The sequence below is a fragment of the Triturus cristatus genome, chromosome 6 (genome assembly GCF_964204655.1).
Source record: "Triturus cristatus chromosome 6, aTriCri1.1, whole genome shotgun sequence".
Lineage (NCBI taxonomy): Eukaryota > Metazoa > Chordata > Amphibia > Caudata > Salamandridae > Triturus > Triturus cristatus.
The window spans coordinates 1,800,466,660-1,800,486,697 of record NC_140589.1 but is presented as its reverse complement, the minus strand read 5'-3'; the positions used below and the strand labels follow the sequence as shown (position 1 = coordinate 1,800,486,697).

The window sequence follows — 20,038 nt, the reverse complement described above, 5'->3', positions numbered from 1 at the left end:
GATATTCACAAGTGAAGAGCACAGGATGCAAGGGTGATGTTTCTAGAGGGGCTTCACGTGAGAGTAGCGCTGCTTTTTAGGTCTCGCCTGCGTTGCAGCGCTTCGCCTTGGTGAGAACTAATGTCATTGCTTTGTGTCCGGCTTTTCTGGAAGTGGGGTTGGTGTCCGCCCTGTCTCCCTTAGGCCCCGCCCACTCGGACTGGAGATTTAGCTTGCGCACGGCGTAGTTTCAGACACGCAGGTTTATTTTTGCATCGGGCTTTCAAGTGAAAGCGCGATGCATATATAAACAAGCGGCAGACACGCGCGATGATGTGCACGCGCACGGTGTCTGTTGTGCACGGCGTCTCTTCCATCTTGTTTTTTCTGCTGGCCATTTTGAACGCGCTCCTCTTGTCCAGCTGTTTGCATGCCCATGTCCGCAGATGCCGGGGAAGCAGCGCGCTCCGTTAAAAGGTTTCTTTCTTGACACTGCCGCCATGCAGGAGCCAGGGGACTTGAGTGCGCTGAACTCGCCTGCGCCGGGCCGGCCTGCACGCTAACTTCTCCCCCTGCTAACTCTGGAACTGCAGCAGGTCAGGTCTGTCAGGTGCGCCAAGTAAATAATGTCTCCAATTACAGGAATGGAGCTCTGGACCGACCAACGCGGCGTGCCGTTAACCCTGTGTGCGCCGGAGGGGTCGCTGCAACTGGCAGTACTGTACCTTTTAGGACGGGAGCCCGGTCCAGCAATCTGGCAGGTGCCCAAGAAGAAGGCTTCTTGCAGACTAGGCAGCAACGCTTCCCGGCATCCGTCTTCCTGGGAAACCCTCGTCTCGCATCTTCTTATGGCGCTAGCTTAGTTCCTCACAAAATATGCTGTAAATGCTGCAGGTGTGACACCTGTCTCAAACTAGCAAAGCGGCCGGCTTCTTAATGGGCATATGTGTGCCATTCTTTATGAAGTAGAATTTCTCCTAGGCCAGCGGAATCTTGCAGTCTATACTTTCCCTTCGCTTATCACTGAAAAAAGCTTACAATAATGTCTGCTAAAGACATCTATTGTTTTTATGAGTTTTATACAGCATGAACTAGAGTCGAAGGTATCAGAGCACTTTACATGAGAACCAGTTACGTTACAGACGGACAAATTAATTTCTTGTTAGACACCGGAGATAAGTGATTTGCACAGAATCACAGGATGTTGAGGGTCCCTGCCAAGACTCGAACCCGTTCCTCAGCTTCAAGGTTAACCGCCTTGGCCATTAGACCACATCCTCTCCCCTTATATCTTTTTGTTACAATCAGTACTTGAAATGGAAAAATAGAAGTGCAGGTACTCTGTAACAGAGTACCTGCTTGTTTCTGAGAAGTGCTGGTACTCTCCAATTAAAAGCATTATGCCTCTCTTGAGAAGTGACGGTACTCTCCCGCTCAAAATAAAACAAGCATTTGCAATACAATAAGTCTCGCATTTATGCGAGTTTAAGCTATTGGCATTGTAATGACAATGCCTTTTATTTACAAGTTAGTCATTTACAACGCCAATAGCTAAAACTCACGTAAATGCGAGACCTATTGCATTGCAAATGTTTGTTCACGTTTGCTTTCACTTTCAAACGCTCGGATCAGCTGATATCCAAGAGTCTGCGGAAACTTTCCGATTTCTTTCAGTTGGGTACAGCACACACAGGGGGCAATAGTATGACAACACTCAACAGGCTTAGGCGCCTCGCACACAGACCTGCACAACTGCCCACACGACAAAGACCACATGTATTTTCACAGCAGCACCACTCAGCGTACAGTGACCAGCGGTGTTGTGTAGAAAATGAACTGCCAAATGTTCCTTTTCTAAATAGTTGCATCTCAAAAGGTCTGTTAGAATCTGTTTTCAGCGTGTGGGTTGAATTGTTCTGTTTTTTGCTTGGCACCAGTGACACCGAAACGTGTATCTATCCATCTTGCACAGAGCATCTCCCCAGTCTTGGCGCCTGGTTAAGAGTTAGGGGAGGGGAGCTGTACACCTGTTTCTGACAGTGGCTGTATTGTTTACATTCGGTTTTACTACCTATAGTCTTGTGTACCCGCACCTTCTGGTGTATCTCTGCGCATGCTTGTATTGCCGTACATGCTTCTCATTTACCGGTAGAGTGCTGTTCTGCACACAACCTTGTGTTTGTGTACACACACGCATGCACACACTCGCGCAGGTGGAAGAGGACACGTTTGTTTTTCTGCACCATTAATTCCCCACACACTTGTGCTACAGTGCTTACAGTAATGTGCACAGATGTGCAATTTACTCTGTAGACAGGTTTTGACTCTTGTACACAAACACACCAATTTCACATCTATCATCTTAGACTTGCTGTTACTAGAGGGTTATTTATTTACACACAAACCAAACCACACACACTGCTCCCCGCCAGCGCTGGCGTTTCTGTTTTTTGTGCCCTTTATTCTTTCTCTTACTGTGCTTGGGTTGTTGTGCACACAAATGTGTTGGGCCGTTCGTCAGCCTGTTTTACAGCCTCCTGGGTACAGTTTTCTGTTGATTTCCCTTAAGCAAGCACACAGCCATTCAGTCTTCCATACATTGCGAAGCACTTGGACAGAGTTTCTATACAAGTTCACAACTGCCTCAATTTGAAAACATTGGCCATGTTTTAAAGGTATTTATTACCCTTACAGGGTCCATTCTGTTTTTTGGTGCGCGGGCATATTATTGTCTGTCCCAGCCCGACCCTGGTGCACACACTGGTGTTTCAACATACATAGAAGTCTTTCTGTAAGCATGTATTGGAACATTCAATTTGCGTTTCTGTTTTCCTTTTTTTGCGTACTCCTTCACGTATTGTATACTAAGTATTTTATTCTTAAGTATACATTAGTGCCCGTCATTAGATATTTACCAATGTATACAGCAGTGAGTGTACAATGATGTGATTGGTCTACTGTGCATTCCGTCATGGTTGACGCTAACTGCAAGCCAGTGATAGGGAAATTCAACAGTCCAAAGACACATTCTACAGTGAAATATGAATATGAATATTTTATTTCTTTCTAGTTAGGCAATTTGCTTTACAATATGGCATTTCTGCAAAGTGACGCGCAGGCCAGTTTAACCAATAAAATCTGTGGTCCTCTTAAATTTAATATATTTAAATATAGGGACGCCAAAGTCTGGGGCTTTCCTCGGGCGTAAACTACCTCTCTGAAGGTCATATCCACTGCCTTATAGCTCACCTTTCAGCTGACAAGAAATGGCTGGAAATGTGAAACTAAAACTAAACTGCAAATACATTAGAAGTCACACAAGTCCTTTGTAAACAATACAACAAACAATAGTCGCAGGTGAAAATCTAACATATCCTGACACAGAGAGAGCATCGCACACAGAACTCCTCCCAGGTGACGCAGAAGCTTTCAAAGGGAACAAGCATTGGCATTGCCAATAGGTCTCGCTTTTGGGACCTTATAAGTATTTAGTTATGCAACTGTTGCATGGCTAAACACTTATAAGGTTCCAAAAGCGAGACCTATTGGTTATGCCAATGCTTGTTTCAGATTTGGTATCGGGGAGGGACACAGGCTCAGGGAAATAAAGGTGCCCAGAGAAAAACGGAAGTACGGAAGACAGATGGGTGGAGAGATAGAGAGAGGGTGAAGGAGTGAGAGAGACAGGGGAACTGCAGGAACAAAGAGGGTTAGGAAAGGAGAGAGAATGAGATAGAGAGACTCAGAATGAGGGACACAGAAAATGGTTAGGACGAGAGAGAAACAGAGAGGGAGAGAGCAAGAAAGAAATCCAGTAAGATTGAGAGAAGGGTGGGGGAGATAGAAAGACAGAAAGAAACAGCGAGCGCGCACACAGAAGCACCTAATCAGGCGCTGGGCTTGCTCTATAGTCCACTACACATCTCTGTGTTTTTACTTTTGATGAGAAGTCCACATGTAATAGTGTTGCATTACAAATAAGCTAAAACACAACAACACACCGTGAAAGCAAACCAACATCTCATAACGGCTCATGCAATGTCTCTTGACGTGCTTTGCTGAGGATTTCAGAAGATGCTGTCCAGAATAGTGTGAAAAACGCACCCGGATTTTGACGACAAACAGTGATTTTGAATGTGCAGTCACAAGAAGCCAATAATATACACACCGACGCTGCAGAGGGGAGAGGCCAGGAGAAAGTCATCGCGATCGCGATCACTCTGAAAGCGAAAGTGATCGCGATCGCCTTGACACGCTCAAGCAGCGGGGGGAGGGGCATGGTGCTGAAGGCTGGCGCAGAAAAGGCAGATGGCTGGGCTAGAAGGGAGGGGGAATGCGGGGAGCAGCTGTGCGAGTACACGCCATCGTGCACTGACGCTTGTAGCCAGCACAAAAATGTGAGATCTAAAGTAGAAATGTGTGCAGCACTGCTACTTATGATAACTAAACATCTTCTTCACTGACTTTTCTTTTTGATTCCGTATCTTCCAAAACCTTTCTGAAAACCAAAAATAAGAAATGCAAGAATGGTATTATGGTCTTATTTAAAAGTAGTAGGCACGGTAAACTTTATTGTGATACAATGACCCCTCGTTTAAAGCATAGTTTAGTAGGAGAGGAGCAGTGTTTAAGATTTGGGAAGGAGAACGATTAGAAGAAGTTATTTTAGGTCAAGTCTACCCCAAACTAGGAGGGGCTAACTGGTTGTTTATAAGGATGTGCATTCTTCGTGTCACTGCAGTAATGTTCCGAAATTAGAAAAAACAGAAACCTGTATAATTCTGCCTGTGCGCGCCATCAATGCTGCTGACACCCACGTCTACTTTCACCAGACACGAAAATCTACGTCAGGGTGAAAGAAGAGTTTAGATAACTGTGCCACAAGCCCTCAAGAAGCAGCATGGTGCCGAGAGTTGATTAACCATACCAGTAAAATACCATAGGTGCTTATTTTAAAGTGCTAAAACATTCAACATTTCACGGTTTCCGATAATGATGTCCCAGCAGTCAATGCTTGAATTCAACCTAGGCTTTACTACAGAAAAGGTGCAGCTTTGAGCCAGCATGAAAACTGCTCACTAGCCTCAAGAAATAGAAGCATACTCCCATCTCGCTGCTGGGCGGGTTCCCCGTCATGAAGAGTTATGTTAAACACCTCTGTGATCGTACATATGGCAATATGCCCAATTCATTCGAACAGGTCTGCCAAATTTAGTTGAACCCTTTCCCCAAGTTACCTTATAACAAGCCATTTGGCGCATCTTCAAGCACTGTCAGGGAAAGAATGTGTCCTTGTGTACCGTAACTGTGCTCATGTAAAGCGCTCCTATACCTTCGGCTCGAGTTTGCGCTATATAAATCTGTTTAAAAAAAAAAAGCAGCTAAAGCTATCTCGGCACCGGCCATCATGCTTAGAGAACTCTCTTTCTTGCATTACCGAAGGTATTGGAGTGCATTATACGAGCACTAGTTACGTTACACAAGGTGACACATTTGTTTGTAGGCACGGGAAGATTAAGTGATTTGTCCAGAATCGCAGGAAGCTGAGCTGACGCCGCGGCTCGAACCTGGTTCCCAGCTCCATTCAAAGTCTGCAGCTCTGGCCGTACGTCCACAATGTCTCCCGGGTCACATCATATTAAAAAATGCAGGCAGTTCCCGTTAGCACATTTTACTTGCAACGGAATACAACACCCCCTCAGCCACACCCATGACATGGGAGCCCACTTAACGAAGCCTCAGTACCGGAGAGCAGTGCTTACCGGACTGTAAACAGTCTGAGGGCTGTAGCCGATCCCGAGCCATGCTATGCTTCTGAGGAGACGCCTAATCCACGAGCACCGCCCCCTGCTCTTTGGGAACGTGCCATAACACAGGCCTGTCCCAGAGGGGAAACACGCTGGGCAATAGAAAAGGGGAGGAGACAAACGATGAATGTCGCTCGTGCAACAGTGGGTGAAAGCAGAATTAAGAAGGAGTTGTATTTCAGGCAATATGCACAAGCAACAGTAGAAACCTCAAGTAAACAAGCAGACAGTAGCGCTTGTAACAAGAAAGCTTGCGCTGTCTATGACGTCACTTAGAACCACGAGCTGAATAACACCCCCATTATTCACAGTTGCTATCGGTAATTTTATTTTGTATATTGAAGCTAACGAGGAGGGAGTAGGAGGGGGGAGTGGGGGCGGGCACAGTGGTGCGGGCCGCAGTTGTAAAAGGCAGGGAGAGGGTGAGATTGAGAAAGGGAAAGATAGGGATCAAAGGAAACAAGGACGACACCTAGCTAGACAATAGGGATGGCAAATGGTGTGCACTTTGATGTCCTCAGTGGCCGCGCGGCTCACTGAGGACATCAAAGCAAGTGATCAGGCAGTGCTTTTCAGGCTGCCAAATGGTGCGCGCGCCCGGGGCACATGCACTGTATTTGGCGGCCTGAAAAGCCACTGTTTGCACTTCCAAAACTCGCTTACTATAAGTCTCGCCAGAGCAGCGCTAAAGCGCTGTCTCAGACGAGACCTAAAAAGGGATGTTTTTGAGCTGTTTCACCTAGTGCTGGCTGTGCTATGATCAGTCAATAGGCAGTCCTGAGAAGTCAAGCCTGCAGGAAACCTCCTGCTTTTCCTGTAAATCATACCACCCCAGCTCCTGGATACCCTCACAGGTGACAAGCCGCACTATACAATTCCACCTTACAGTACATCAGGTTACACCTAAGGGTAGACCAGAATTTACCCAGCAGCCAAGTACCGGTAACTAAGGGTCCTTCTACAACAGGTGACTCCAGCCTTTTCTGTTATGAGCTACTTGTATTCATTGAATATCACCCTGAGCTACTGTTCTTACTATTGGTATTACTACTGTAATAGTGAGCATAGCAGAAAAGATTACATCAGCGACCACCCCATGCCAGAGTGCCAGCCGTGATCACCTCAGTGCCACAGACAGAGTTGCCACCAGTAATGTAAAAAACAAGCGTTATCAATTTAGAATACCTCTGTGTGGGTAATGCATAAGAGCCATGGCTGTAATATCCCTGCTACCAAGGGAATACTGAGTCATAAGCCTCTCAGACACTGTATGATTTGTCACTCAGATGTCAACTTTGAATATCTTTTTTTCTTCTAAAATAGTAAGCCGGGCTGCACACAAGAGAGCTACCCACATGTAAGATGAGAGCTACCAGTAGCTCACGAGCTACTCCTTGGAGAAAAATGGTCTAAAGAATATCAGTGGAGCCAGAAAATGCAGGTATTTCCTCACCTATGTAAGTTAATGTTTGCATGTATGTATTTTTGATATTTATAGGTCGTGTTGTTCACCCATGGGCTTTTGATGCTGTGGAATATGCCCCCATAGTGTTTACAACAGGCACTGTGGTGGATAAAGCCATGTTTTCAGAGAGCACTTACATTTCAGTAACTATGCCACCTGAAGGTCTGTTGGGAAAGTATTCCATAACCTTGCTGCCGCCACAGGGTATGCTCGTCCACCTGTGTGCTTTTTCACAAAGGCTGGATCTTTCAAAGTGGCAGAGGAGACTGTATGCAGAAGGTGAATGGGACAACTCCAAGCACTGTGTAACTGAGGATGGTCTGTTACCACCAGCGGTTTAATGAACTGAGCATGATGGTTCATATTTACTGCACTCTAATGCAGAAGCCACTGGAGTGCCAGTGGGCTACACACTTTTAATTTATTTTAAAGGCTATTCCCTGGTGTAGGAAACAGGGCTTTTGTTGCTGTTGTCCCCCCACTTTTTCCCCCCTTTTTAGCTACTACATGCTAGTTTTCAACTCCTGAGAGTGCACTTCGACTGCTACCCAGACCTCAGTGCCAGTGCTCTTTCCTTTAAAACAAGGGATATCTGATTTTTAGGCTTCCCATTTGCTGGCTCCATTGTCACTCTCCTATTCTATCCCCTAATTTGTCCATGGCATGTAATCCTCCTGCTGTGTTTACCACTCCCCAAGAGCAGGGACCAAGTGCTATATAAATACACTGGTAACCATTTTATCATCTGTTCAGGAACTCCTTTTGCCTTTAATCTGGACCACTTAAGGCAAGTGCTTGTGGTTTAATGCTGTAACCAGGGCTATAAATCTCATTCTTATCTCACAATTGCTGTTCATTCTATGACTGGGGTCTGTTTTTTTCGTTGGATGGAGGTGACTAGAGGGTAGGCGGACAACGGGTTCCCTAGACTCTTTTTTTTTTTTTATTAGGTCTAGCCTAGCGGCAGTGCACATGCACTGCTTGCTCTGCGAGGCATGCTGTATTAGGGAATGCACTAGTAGCCCCGCCCACTCTCTGCCCATATTTGTCATTTGATTTGTGTCATTGTCCTTCTTAAATGGTGGCTTCTGATTCGTAAATAGGCTTGTTAGTCCTGCCTTGGCACCGCCTTGTCTCCATTTGTTACCGCCCATAACGACTGGACCTTTTACTTGGCTTGTTACATGGCCTGCTTTATTTAGCGGGTGAGCACTATTTTTGTTTTTGGCACTGATGGGGACAGTGGCGGCTGCTTTTTTGGTATTTGCTTAATGAGCCTGGCGCCCACTTTAGGGACACCACGATCACTTTAAATTTTACTTTTATCAAACTTTAATGTTAAGCGCGGCGTCCACTTCTGGGACACCGCGCTCTGTTTAATGTTTTTTTTTTTAACTTTCATTAGGAGCACGGTGCCTGCTTCAGGGACACCACGATCTGTTTATTTTAATTTTTTTAAACTTTAAAACTGAGCGTGGCACAGCTTCAAGGACACCGCGCTCGGTTTCTTTTTTTTTTTTTAGCTTTAACACTAAGCGCAGCGCCCGCTTTAAGGACACCGCGCTCAGTGTTAAACTTTAAAAAAAAGAAGAAGCCAACCATGGTGTCCTTGAAGCGGGCGCCGCGCTCAGTGTTAAAGTTAAACAACCATTTGTAATGCCATAGGTCTCGCATTGAATTGATTTTAAGCTATTGGCATTGTGTAAATGACAATGCCTTTTATTTATGTTTTAAAAACCAAAACAAAAATAATAGGCATTGTCATTTACAATGCCAATTGCTCAAACTCGCGAGAATTCGAGACCTATTGCATTGCACATGCTTGTTGTACTGGCTTCGAACATGGACTATACCAAACCTTGCAAATTATCTTAAGCCTGTTTGTGAGAGTTGGCAAAGTAGCAACTCACATAATGTACCGTGGCTTGATCACATTGCAAGGACGTAACTAGTATATGATGTTATACATTTTTAATCCAAAGACTATGATCCCCTCAACTCTGAAAATAATCAAAGATAAGTATTGTTCATAAATGCTTAACATGCAGGGAGGCAAGCTCTTTATATCGTTTCAGGAAATTAAACCTGCTCCTTTCTCTGAGGAATACCTAGATCAGCTCTTCCCTAAAATAAAGAGATCATTATATATAAAGTTTAGGTTAGGCTCATTTCCAGTAATGAGACAGACAAGGAACACGGTTAAATAAGAAGCAGTCTACTATTTGCAACTGCACACAATTCAGTGATGAATCGGACTTGCACTTCATGGTGCTCACGCACGTTTTCCCTGCCAGTTAGAAGGCTATACCTACGTCTGCTTTTTAAGACGCATAACATAAGAAAACTTTGTTTCAGAATGGACTGTGAATCCAACTTCAACCCAGTGACTTTTTCTATCCATGCTGCTTGAAAAGTCGTGCAATCATCAGCTCATGAATACACTGGTATTGATTCTAGCCACCACACTGTGAATCGCAAAGTCAACTTTGGGGTTTAGTTTTGGACTATTGTATGAGGATATTGCCTACACCTGATGAATATTATGTTAAGTTTGATGGCATTATACTATAACGCAAAGGTTCTGTATCATACAGGAACCTGCATTACACATACATATGTAAGGTGAGATGTGGGGTAAATGTATCACCTTTGTGAAATGTATTGAAGGAAATTATTATGATACTGTAAATTGTTTTGTATTTCATTGGATACATTTGAATAATTGAAACTTTCTTAGGGACAATTATAACTCCAGAGTATGAAATAATTAGGAAAAGGTATTTAGTTAAGGGCATTTGCACTTTAGGAGAAAAGTAAGGAGGCTTCAGTTGCCAAGCAGTTTACTAATTAATATGTGGGATTGTAAAAGTATATGTTGCTAAACCTACCGATGCAATAAAGTCTGTGTCCATATATTGGAGGTTGCCTGAATTACGTCTATAGTCTAGGGATAACAGGCTTTGATGACAAGTGTAGCTAGCACATAGTATTCTTTTAGTTGGGCAGTTTCTGATTTTTGTCTTTACATTTAATAGAATGCAGAGAATGAGCCATGAAGGTTGCAGTGCAGATTGCACACTAAGCTGGAGTAAGAGATTGATGTTCATTTATATATGTTATCTGAATGTTTTTTCTACACAGTTTAAAATCATGGAACTCTGCTTCAGCGGGAGGTAGAGAATGAAGTGTATATATATATATATATATATTCACTGAAAAAACCATAGGTTTCAGGGGCGTTATAGTTAGCTGGACATTTCCCTCGTACAAAACCCTAGAAATTCCCCTGTTATAGTTAGTTCAGCTAACTATAACTCGCGCCCCCGCAATGCACTGCTGATGATGTCACATATTAGATCACTTATGACATGGTCAGTGACATCACTGATGACATCACTGATGACATCTCAAATGACATCACAACAAAATACCACAAGAAACAAATCACAGATATATAAAATGCATACAGCTAACAAAATGTTATAAGTTTAACTTATAAAAACTGTGAATGTTGCCGTTTTAAAATATTTACAGAATCTGAAAATTTTTTTTTGCAGAAGGCACCACGCCCACAACGTTTTTCTTCAGTGGTAAGGAAATTTTTTACTTTTCTCAAGGAGGAAACAAAGACCAATGCCCCCTTGGTCACGTGCAAGATTTGCAAAAGAGTTCTGTCACGAGGGGATCCTAACAAGAAATACTCGTACGGCACGGCAAGTATGATGAAACACCTAAGGACCCTTCATCCGAACAATCTTGCACGAGAAGAGTGCAAACAGATGAGAAACACTCCTATTCTGTATCTGTAAAAAAGAATCACAAATAAATGTATATTAATAACTTTCAAAATTATACTATTCCATTACTGTACAAACACATTTTATATAAATACTGACTAAGAAACTATGTCCCTGAACCACAAGTGTGACGATGGTTAAAACACTACATGCATAGTGCATACTACTTTGAAGCAGTTCTTGCCCTAAAGCCTACCTCACTAAAACTCTACATTCTCACTGACTAAATGATTACAGTACTATAAGGAGACACACTGGGTGAGTGACAGGGTGTTTGCTAGAAGAGTATGAATACTAACTAGGGAATTGAAGGTGTGAAACACAACTGTGTAGGTGATTAGAGGACTGCTTCCATACTGCATAGGCATTTAAAGCAGTCCATGTGCTAAGGCCTGGCTCACTGCATGACTACTTGGGCACTGACTGAATGATTAGAGTACAGCAAGGAGAGTGCCTAGGTGAATGTATAAGTGCTAGGCTTTCCGCACAGGGAATGGATTAGTACTTGGTACTGAATGGGTCACTAGAGGAGTGCAAAGGCAGTGACAAGATGTTTGCTGGACTCTATGGATACTGACTAGGAAATTGAAAGTGTGAAAGACAAGTGTCTAGGTGGTTAGAAGACTGCATGCATAGTGGATAGGGGTTTGAAGCAGTCCATGTGCTAAGGACTGGCTCAGTGCATGAATACTTAGGCACTGACTGAATGATTAGAGTACTGCAAAGATAGTATCTTGGTGAATTTATAAGTGTTTGAGTTTTCGCACAGTGAATGGATTAGTACATGATGCTGAATGGGTCACTAGAAGACTGCAAAGGGAGTGACAGGGTGTTTCCTGGAAGTGTATGGATACTGACTAGGGAATTGAAGGTGTGAAAGACAATTGTGTAGGTGGTTAGAGGACTGCATGCATAGTGGATAGGGGTTTGAAGCAGTCCATATACTAAGGCCTGGGTCACTGGATGAGTACTTGGGTACTGACTGAATGATTAGAGTACTGCAAGGAGAGTGCCTGGGTGAATAAATTAGGGTTTGGCGCAGTGAATGGATTAGTACATGATGCTTAATAAGGTCATTAGAGGAGTGCAAGGGGAGTGACAGGGTGTTTGCTGGAAGTGTATGGATACTGCCTGGGGAATTGAAGGTGCGAAAGACAAGTGTGTAGGTGGTTAGAGGACTGCATGCATAGTGGATAGGGGTTTGAAGAAGTCCATGTGCTAAGGCCTGGCTCAGTGCATGAATACTTAGGCAGTGACTGAATCATTAGATTACTGGAAAGAGAGTGTCTTGGTGAATTTATAAGTGTTTGGGTTTTGGCACATTGAATGGATTAGTACATGGTGTTGAATGGGTCACTAGAGGACTGCAAAGGGAGTGACAGGGTGTTTCCTGGAAGTGTATGGATACTGACTAGGGAATTGAAGGAGTAAAAGACAAGTGTATAGTATGTTAGAACACTACATGCATACTGCATAGACATTTGAAGCAATCTATTTGGTACTTAGAAACTGACTAAATAATCAGACTACTTCTAGGACAGTGCTTAGGTAAAACTTTTACATTTTCAGTTCTTCCACAGTGAAGAGAATAGTACATGGTACTGCACCTTAGTGTCAAATCCTGACTCATTTTATCAATGCATAAGCAAAGACTAGCTTCTAATGCTGCTTTAACTTGACAACATGACAGGTTTTAAAACAGTTATCTGCTAAAAAATACACGATGTTACCAAATGCTACTCTCACAGTGGTTTCCAAATGCACACAGACTCACAGTGTGATTCTAGACAACACCACTATACCTAGGAGTTTACTAAAAATCATTCACTACTGTGGAAGTGGTAAGGGAACTGCACACAATCTTCATATTTCAGGACTGCACTTTTGTGTCAAAGCCTGACTCATTTAATCAAAGCATAAACAAAGACTGGCTTCTAATGCTAGTAAAACTTGACAACATGACCGGTTTTAAAACAGTTATCTGTCAGCAAATACACAATATTACCAAATGCTTCTCTCACAATCCTTACCCAAATGCACACAGACTCACAGTGTGATTTTAGACAATCAACACTATCCTAGGAGTTTACCAAAACTCATTCACTAGTCTAGAAGAGTTAATGGTACTGCACACAATCTACATATTTAAGTACAGCACATCAATGTCAAAGCATGACTCATTTAATCAACGCATAAGCAAAGACTGGATTCTAATGCTACTAAAACTTCACAACATGACAGGTTTTAAAAAAGTTATCTATCAGCAAATACATGATGTCACCAAATGCTTCTCTCACAGTGATCCCAAATACACACTAACTCACACTGTGATTCTAGACAAGCACCACTATCCCTAGGAGTTTACCAAAACTCATTCACTACAGTGCAAGTGATAAGGGAACCGCACACAATCTACATATTTCAGGACTGCACTTTTCTGTCAAAGCCTGACTCATTTAATCAAATCATAAGCCATAACTGTCTTCTAATGCTACTAAAACTTCACAACATGACAGGTTAAAACAGTTATCTGTCAGCAAATACACGATGTTACCAAATGCTTCTCTCACAGTGGTTCCCAAATGCACACATACTCACTGTGTGATTCTAGACAAACAACACTATCTCTTGCACTGTACCAAAACACATTTCTTCATCTAGAAGAAGTACTACATTTTAGTATAGAAACGTAACATAACTCATTTCACAAATTCATAAACAATGACTGGTTTCTAATTCTACCAAAATATAAAAACAGCACAGTTATCTGTCTGCAAACACATGAAAAACACAAATGCTTATCATAGAATGGTTTCTACATGCACACACACTGTCAATAAGATTGTAGAGAAAAAAAGTACTCCCTACACTTTAGCAGGAGAAATACATTAGTCTGATTAAAATCAAAATAGTCTAAATACATCCCCTCACAATTAAATAACTCATCTTTCAAGTTCTCTTGTAGATTAAGAAGTATATCAGTCACTCATCATATTTTCTTTTACAGAATCTCTGCACTGTGCACCTCTCAGCAAAAACAAAGAATGGAAAAGTTTCCCTTTCATTTTCCACACATATACATGTAAACATCAAATCACAATCCTTCACACATAAACTCAAAAGCAAACACACATTTCTATTGGTTAAACATTTCAACCCTTTCCAACTGAAAGACATTTCAACCCTTCCCCCAATCTGCCTTCTGCTTGTTACCATAGAAACAGGTCATGGAACACTGCACTAAGCACACAGGTCAGAAGTTCAACACACAATGTTCCTACACAAAAGAGGAAGTGTGTTTCACTTTTCAACATATCAGCTAATCATATATAATGTTCCTTACAATCTGTTTTTGTTAACCAATAAGAATCATACCTTTATAAAACAGAAATATACACCCTACCTTTCAGTGTACAAAGTAGTCATACAACCAATGATTTCTTGTCTTTTTAAAAAAAATTCCGTGGATCCGCGTACCCAACGCGATAGGATGCGCGCACTGTGCGCGCATTTCGCCGTTTTTTTTTTAAAAAGGGGGCCCCAGGGGGTCCTTCTGGGACCCTCTAAGCACCTCCAGAGGGTCAGAGTATTTCCGCTCTGCCCCCTTTATATGTTTTACACACTTATTCCCCTTGCTTCTTCAGCCTCGCTTCTACCCAGGCAGAAAATGGCCGCCAACAGTTCCTGGTTTAGAATGTAGAGAGACACACGACAGCCAATTAGCATTCAGCGCGCGATCGGGAGGGTGCGCGCTCGGTTCGGGGAGGGTGCGCGTACGGTGGGTGTACGGTCCGCGGATCCTCCGCGGCCATAGATATTTATGTACTTTTAACTCTAATTTTCTCAGGAACTACTGAATGGATTCACACCATTTATGCAAAAGGCACGAGTCTGAACTGAGGACTACTTCTTTGCAAAATTTGGTGTCATTCCGTTTAGCGGTTCGGGCTGTAGCTGCGACAACAGATCCTATGGGAAATTGCATGTGGAAAATGCGTTTTGGGACCCCCCTTTTATCTCGGCCCCCACTTGACGAATCACCACAAAACTTTCAGGGTCGGAGCGGAGCGGAGCTGGGCAAAAGATTGGAAAATTTCGCGAGGATTCGTCAACCGGCGCCAGACTTATTGGGAATAGAATGTTGCGGATTTCCTATGGTAAATAGGTGCTAACTATAACTACCTACTGGCAACCGCCAGTAGGTAATATATATATATATATTCACTGAAAAAACCATAGGTTTCACACATGTTATAGTTAGCGGAAATTTTACTGATAAAAAACCAGTGAAATTCCCCCGTTATAGTTAGTGCAGGCAACTATAACTCACGCGACCGCAATCCTCTGCTGATGCTAATACTGTATTTAGACACTTATATGCCCATGTCTTCTTCCATACATTTTTAGCTATACATATATTACAAATATTTTTTTTTCATAAAGACACATATGTCATCAGCAGAAGATTGCGGTCGCGTGAGTTATAGTTGCCTGCACTAACTATAACGGGGGAATTTCACTGGTTTTTTATCAGTAAAATTTCCGCTAACTATAACATGTGTGAAACCTATGGTTTTTTCAGTGAATTTGCAAGGTTTTTTAAATGCTAATTCCTAACTATAACGTGTGTGAAACCTATGGTTTTTTCAGTGAATTTGTACGGTTTTTTAAATGCTAAGTTACTTTACGCCATTCGAGGCGTGCGCGCCCACTTAACGCAGTTCGTTCCGTGCACGGTTTTTATCAACTTTAATAAGCCCTGTACATTTGGTGGCCTTCGGCCACCAAAAGCACAGGGGGTGGGGTCAATGTGGATAGTGTTTTTTTATTTCAATTTTATAATTTCATGTTGCCAAAATTTAGTTTTTTTTACCTATTAATAAGCCCTGTACATTTGGTGGCCTTCGGCCACCAAAAGCACAGGGGGTGGGGTAAGTGTGGATAGTGTTTTTTTTATTTTTATTTTTTTACCGTACGCTTACGGTAAGCGTACGGTAAGCGTACCCCGCGAAATTGCCGAAAAAAAAATACAACCGTTTTTGCTCTTGGGGGATGTTTGTGGACTCCCTCAACATGACTATGTGGGAGGGAGTTGTCAAAACAGCCCCGTAACATGTTTTTGGCCATCATGTTTGATAAACAACACTCAGTGCGAGAGACAAAATGGCGGCCGCCGCTTCCTGGTTTCGGCCGATTCGAATGTTTACTAAGATCTAAGAGCCAATCAGAATCGCGCTCGCGCACGCCACCGTACGCTTACCGTAAGCGTACGGTAAGCGTACCGTAAGCGGGCTCAGATATATATATTGATTTAAAGGCTATTTTCTCAGAATCTACTGAACAGATTTACACCAAACCTACAAAAGGCACTTCCTTGACCTAGGGACTACCTCTCTGCCAAATTTTGAGTAATTCTGTTCAGCCGTTCGGGCTGTAGCTCGTTCTAAAGGTCCTATGGAAAAATGCATGGGAAAAACGCGTTTTGGGACCCCCCTTTTATCTCAGCCCCCGCTTGACGGATCCCCCCGAGACTTTCAGGGTAGGAGCGGAGCGTAGCGCCCCACCTATTTTGAGAAATTCGCGAGGATTCGTCGACCGGCGCCAAAGTTATTCAAAATAGAATGTTGAGGTTTTCCTATGGAAACGTGGTCCTAACTATAACTACCTACTGGCGACCGCCAGTAGGTAATATATATATATATATATATATCAATCCGCAAAGTTTCACCCAAACGAAGGATCCCACACACGGGATAAGTACAGCAAAAGCATTTATTCATGTTCAAGGCTGCAGCGTGGGGGGTGGAACTCAGCAAAACATTGTCCATTCAGCCGACGCGTTTCGGGCTCCTGCCCTTTGTCACAGGCTATGTTCGTAATGGGCTTCCAGCGTTGAGTGCATCTGTCTTCAATACTAGTACCCCGCCTCAGTGGGCGTTGCCGTTTGCACAGCCTTATGGTACTTGAAGTGTTACCAGTGTTGCTCCAGTGAGCCGCTTCGAAGTCCATCACTTTTCTACAAATAAAACCACAGTGGGTCGCCTTGCCGGCCCCTGCCCTCACGTCTGCATCTCAGTGCCTCGAACCAGCAGCTCCCGTCCTGAACGGTGTCCGCTTGATGGCGCACCCAGGTCTGCTACGCAGCGAGGATCCTTCACGGCTAGGCAACAGCCGTTAAACATCAATCCGCAAAGTTTCACCCAAACGAAGGATCCCACACACGGGGTAAGTACAGCAAAAGCATTTATTCATGTTCAAGGCTGCAGCGTGGGGGGGAACTCAGCAAAACATTGTCCATTCAGCCGACGCGTTTCGGGCTCCTGCCCTTTGTCACAGGCTATGTTCGTAATGGGCTTCCAGCGTTGAGTGCATCTGTCTTCAATACTAGTACCCCGCCTCAGTGGGCGTTGCCGTTTGCACAGCCTTATGGTACTTGAAGTGTTACCAGTGTTGCTCCAGTGAGCCGCTTCGAAGTCCATCCCTTTTCTACAAATAAAACCACAGGGGGTCACCTTGCCAGCCCCTGCCCTCACGTCTGCATCTCAGTGCCTCGAACCAGCAGCTCCCGTCCTGAACGGTGTCCGCTTGATGGCGCACCCAGGTCTGCTACGCAGCAAGGATCCTTCACGGCTAGGCAACAGCCGTTAAACATCAATCCGCAAAGTTTCACCCATACGAAGGATCCCACACACAGGGTAAGTACAGCAAAAGCACTTATTCATGTTCAAGGCTGCAGCGTGGGAACTCAGCAAAACATTGTCCATTCAGCCGACGCGTTTCGGGCTCCTGCCCTTTGTCACAGGCTATGTTCGTAATGGGCTTCCAGCGTTGAGTGCATCTGTCTTCAATACTAGTACCCCGCCTCAGTGGGCGTTGCCGTTTGCACAGCCTTATGGTACTTGAAGTGTTACCAGTGTTGCTCCAGTGAGCCGCTTCGAAGTCCATCACTTTTCTACAAATAAAACCACAGTGGGTCGCCTTTCCGGCCCCTGCCCTCACGTCTGCATCTCAGTGCCTCGAACCTGCAGCTCCCGTCCTGAACGGTGTCCACTTGATGGCGCACCCAGGTCTGCTACGCAGCGAGGATCCTTCACGGCTAGGCAACAGCCGTTAAACATCAATCCGCAAAGTTTCACCCAAACGAAGGATCCCACACACAGGGTAAGTACAGCAAAAGCATTTATTCATGTTCAAGGCTGCAGTGTGGGGGGGGGAACTCAGCAAAACATTGTCCATTCAGCCGACGCGTTTCGGGCTCCTGCCCTTTGTCACAGGCTATGTTCGTAATGGGCTTCCAGCGTTGAGTGCATCAACGGCTGTTGCCTAGCCGTGAAGGATCCTCGCTGCGTAGCAGACCTGGGTGCGCCATCAAGCGGACACCGTTCAGGACGGGAGCTGCTGGTTCGAGTCACTGAGGTGCAGACGTGAGGGCAGGGGCCGGCAAGGCGACCCACTGTGATTTTATTTGTAGAAAAGTGATGGACTTCGAAGCAGCTCACTGGAGCAACACTGGTAACACTTCAAGTACCATAAGGCTGTGCAAACGGCAACGCCTACTGAGGCGGGGTACTAGTATTGAAGACAGATGCACTCAACGCTGGAAGCCCATTACGAACATAGCCTGTGACAAAGGGCAGGAGCCCGAAACGCGTCGGCTGAATGGATAATGTTTTGCTCAGTTCCCCCCCCACGCTGCAGCCTTGAACATGAATAAATGCTTTTGTTGTACTTACCCCGTGTGTGGGATCCTTCGTTTGGGTGAAACTTTGCGGATTGATATATATATATATATAGATATATATATATATATACATGGCAGATGTGATTATTCTGTACTGGAGTCCGTCTTTGATATCCATGTATGCCACATGACAACTTTTACTTTTATTAAAAAAAAAAACACTTTTTTCTGGCATGTGCATTATACATCGTGAAAGGCACAAGCCGAAACGCGTCTGTTTGCTTCAATAAATTGACTTCAACTGCCCCCTTGAGTGCTCTTTTCTTAAGGAGAGGAGAAGGAAAAGGAGCGTTTATATTTCGTGGGTACACCCCCGCGACCACAGCAACAGTCCGGGAGTGCTCCGCAAAAGGTGATCGGAGCGAGAATATATATATATATATATATATATATATTCACTGAAAAAAACATAGGTTTCAGGCACGTTATAGTTAGGAATTAGCATTTAAAAAACCTTAGAAATTCACTGAAAAAACCATAGGTTTCAGGGGCGTTATAGATAGCTGGACTTTTCACTCGTATAAAACCATTGAAATTCCCCTGTTATAGTTAGTTCAGCTAACTATAACTCGCGCGCCCGCAATGCACCGCTGATGACGTCACATATTACATCACTCATGACATGGTCAGTGACATCACTCATGACATCACTGATGACATCTCAAATGACATCACTGATGACATCACTGATGACATCATCCAGTGAATGTGTGTTTTTCTGAAAATTACATATGTTTTATATATGTATATCTCAAGATCGATGGAAGAATAAATGGGTATCTAAGTGTCTAAATGGATGATTTGTTTTTGAAAAATTGATTGTATAACTGGCTGATTAAGTGTATCTTAGTGAATACATGGCTTAGTGAGTAATGTTTAAATATGTAAATATCTGTATCAGTCTCTCACTTTGTGTATATTTGGCTGCATGGGTTGGTGAGTAGCTACATGACTGTCTATATATATTATTAGTTGGTTTTTTGAGTATCAGTATGAGTGTCTGAGTGTCTGTATGGTTCGGTGGGGGTATTACGTAGTGCATAGATACATGAATGAGTGACTCACTGTTTGTATGTGTTGAAGACAGGATGTGTGCAGGACTGTATGGGTGGATGAGTGTGTGCATGGGTGTGTTAGTGAGTGAATGACTGTCTCAATAGTGTCTTTATGAGTAACTACATATGTTTTAAACTAGTATATGTGACTATTGGTGTATATAAGTGAGTATATGTGAGAGTGAGAGATTGAA

At 43.6% G+C, this 20,038-nt stretch overlaps 1 long non-coding RNA gene across 1 annotated transcript; it reads left to right on the top strand.

Annotated features, from left to right (window-relative positions):
• Positions 1-387: 387 nt before the first annotated feature.
• On the top strand, positions 388-11,058 carry LOC146822036 (uncharacterized). The gene is made up of 3 exons (XR_014962803.1): positions 388-589; positions 7,110-7,227; positions 10,809-11,058. It is a non-coding gene; the product is annotated as an uncharacterized LOC146822036 (long non-coding RNA).
• Positions 11,059-20,038: the final 8,980 nt, after the last annotated feature.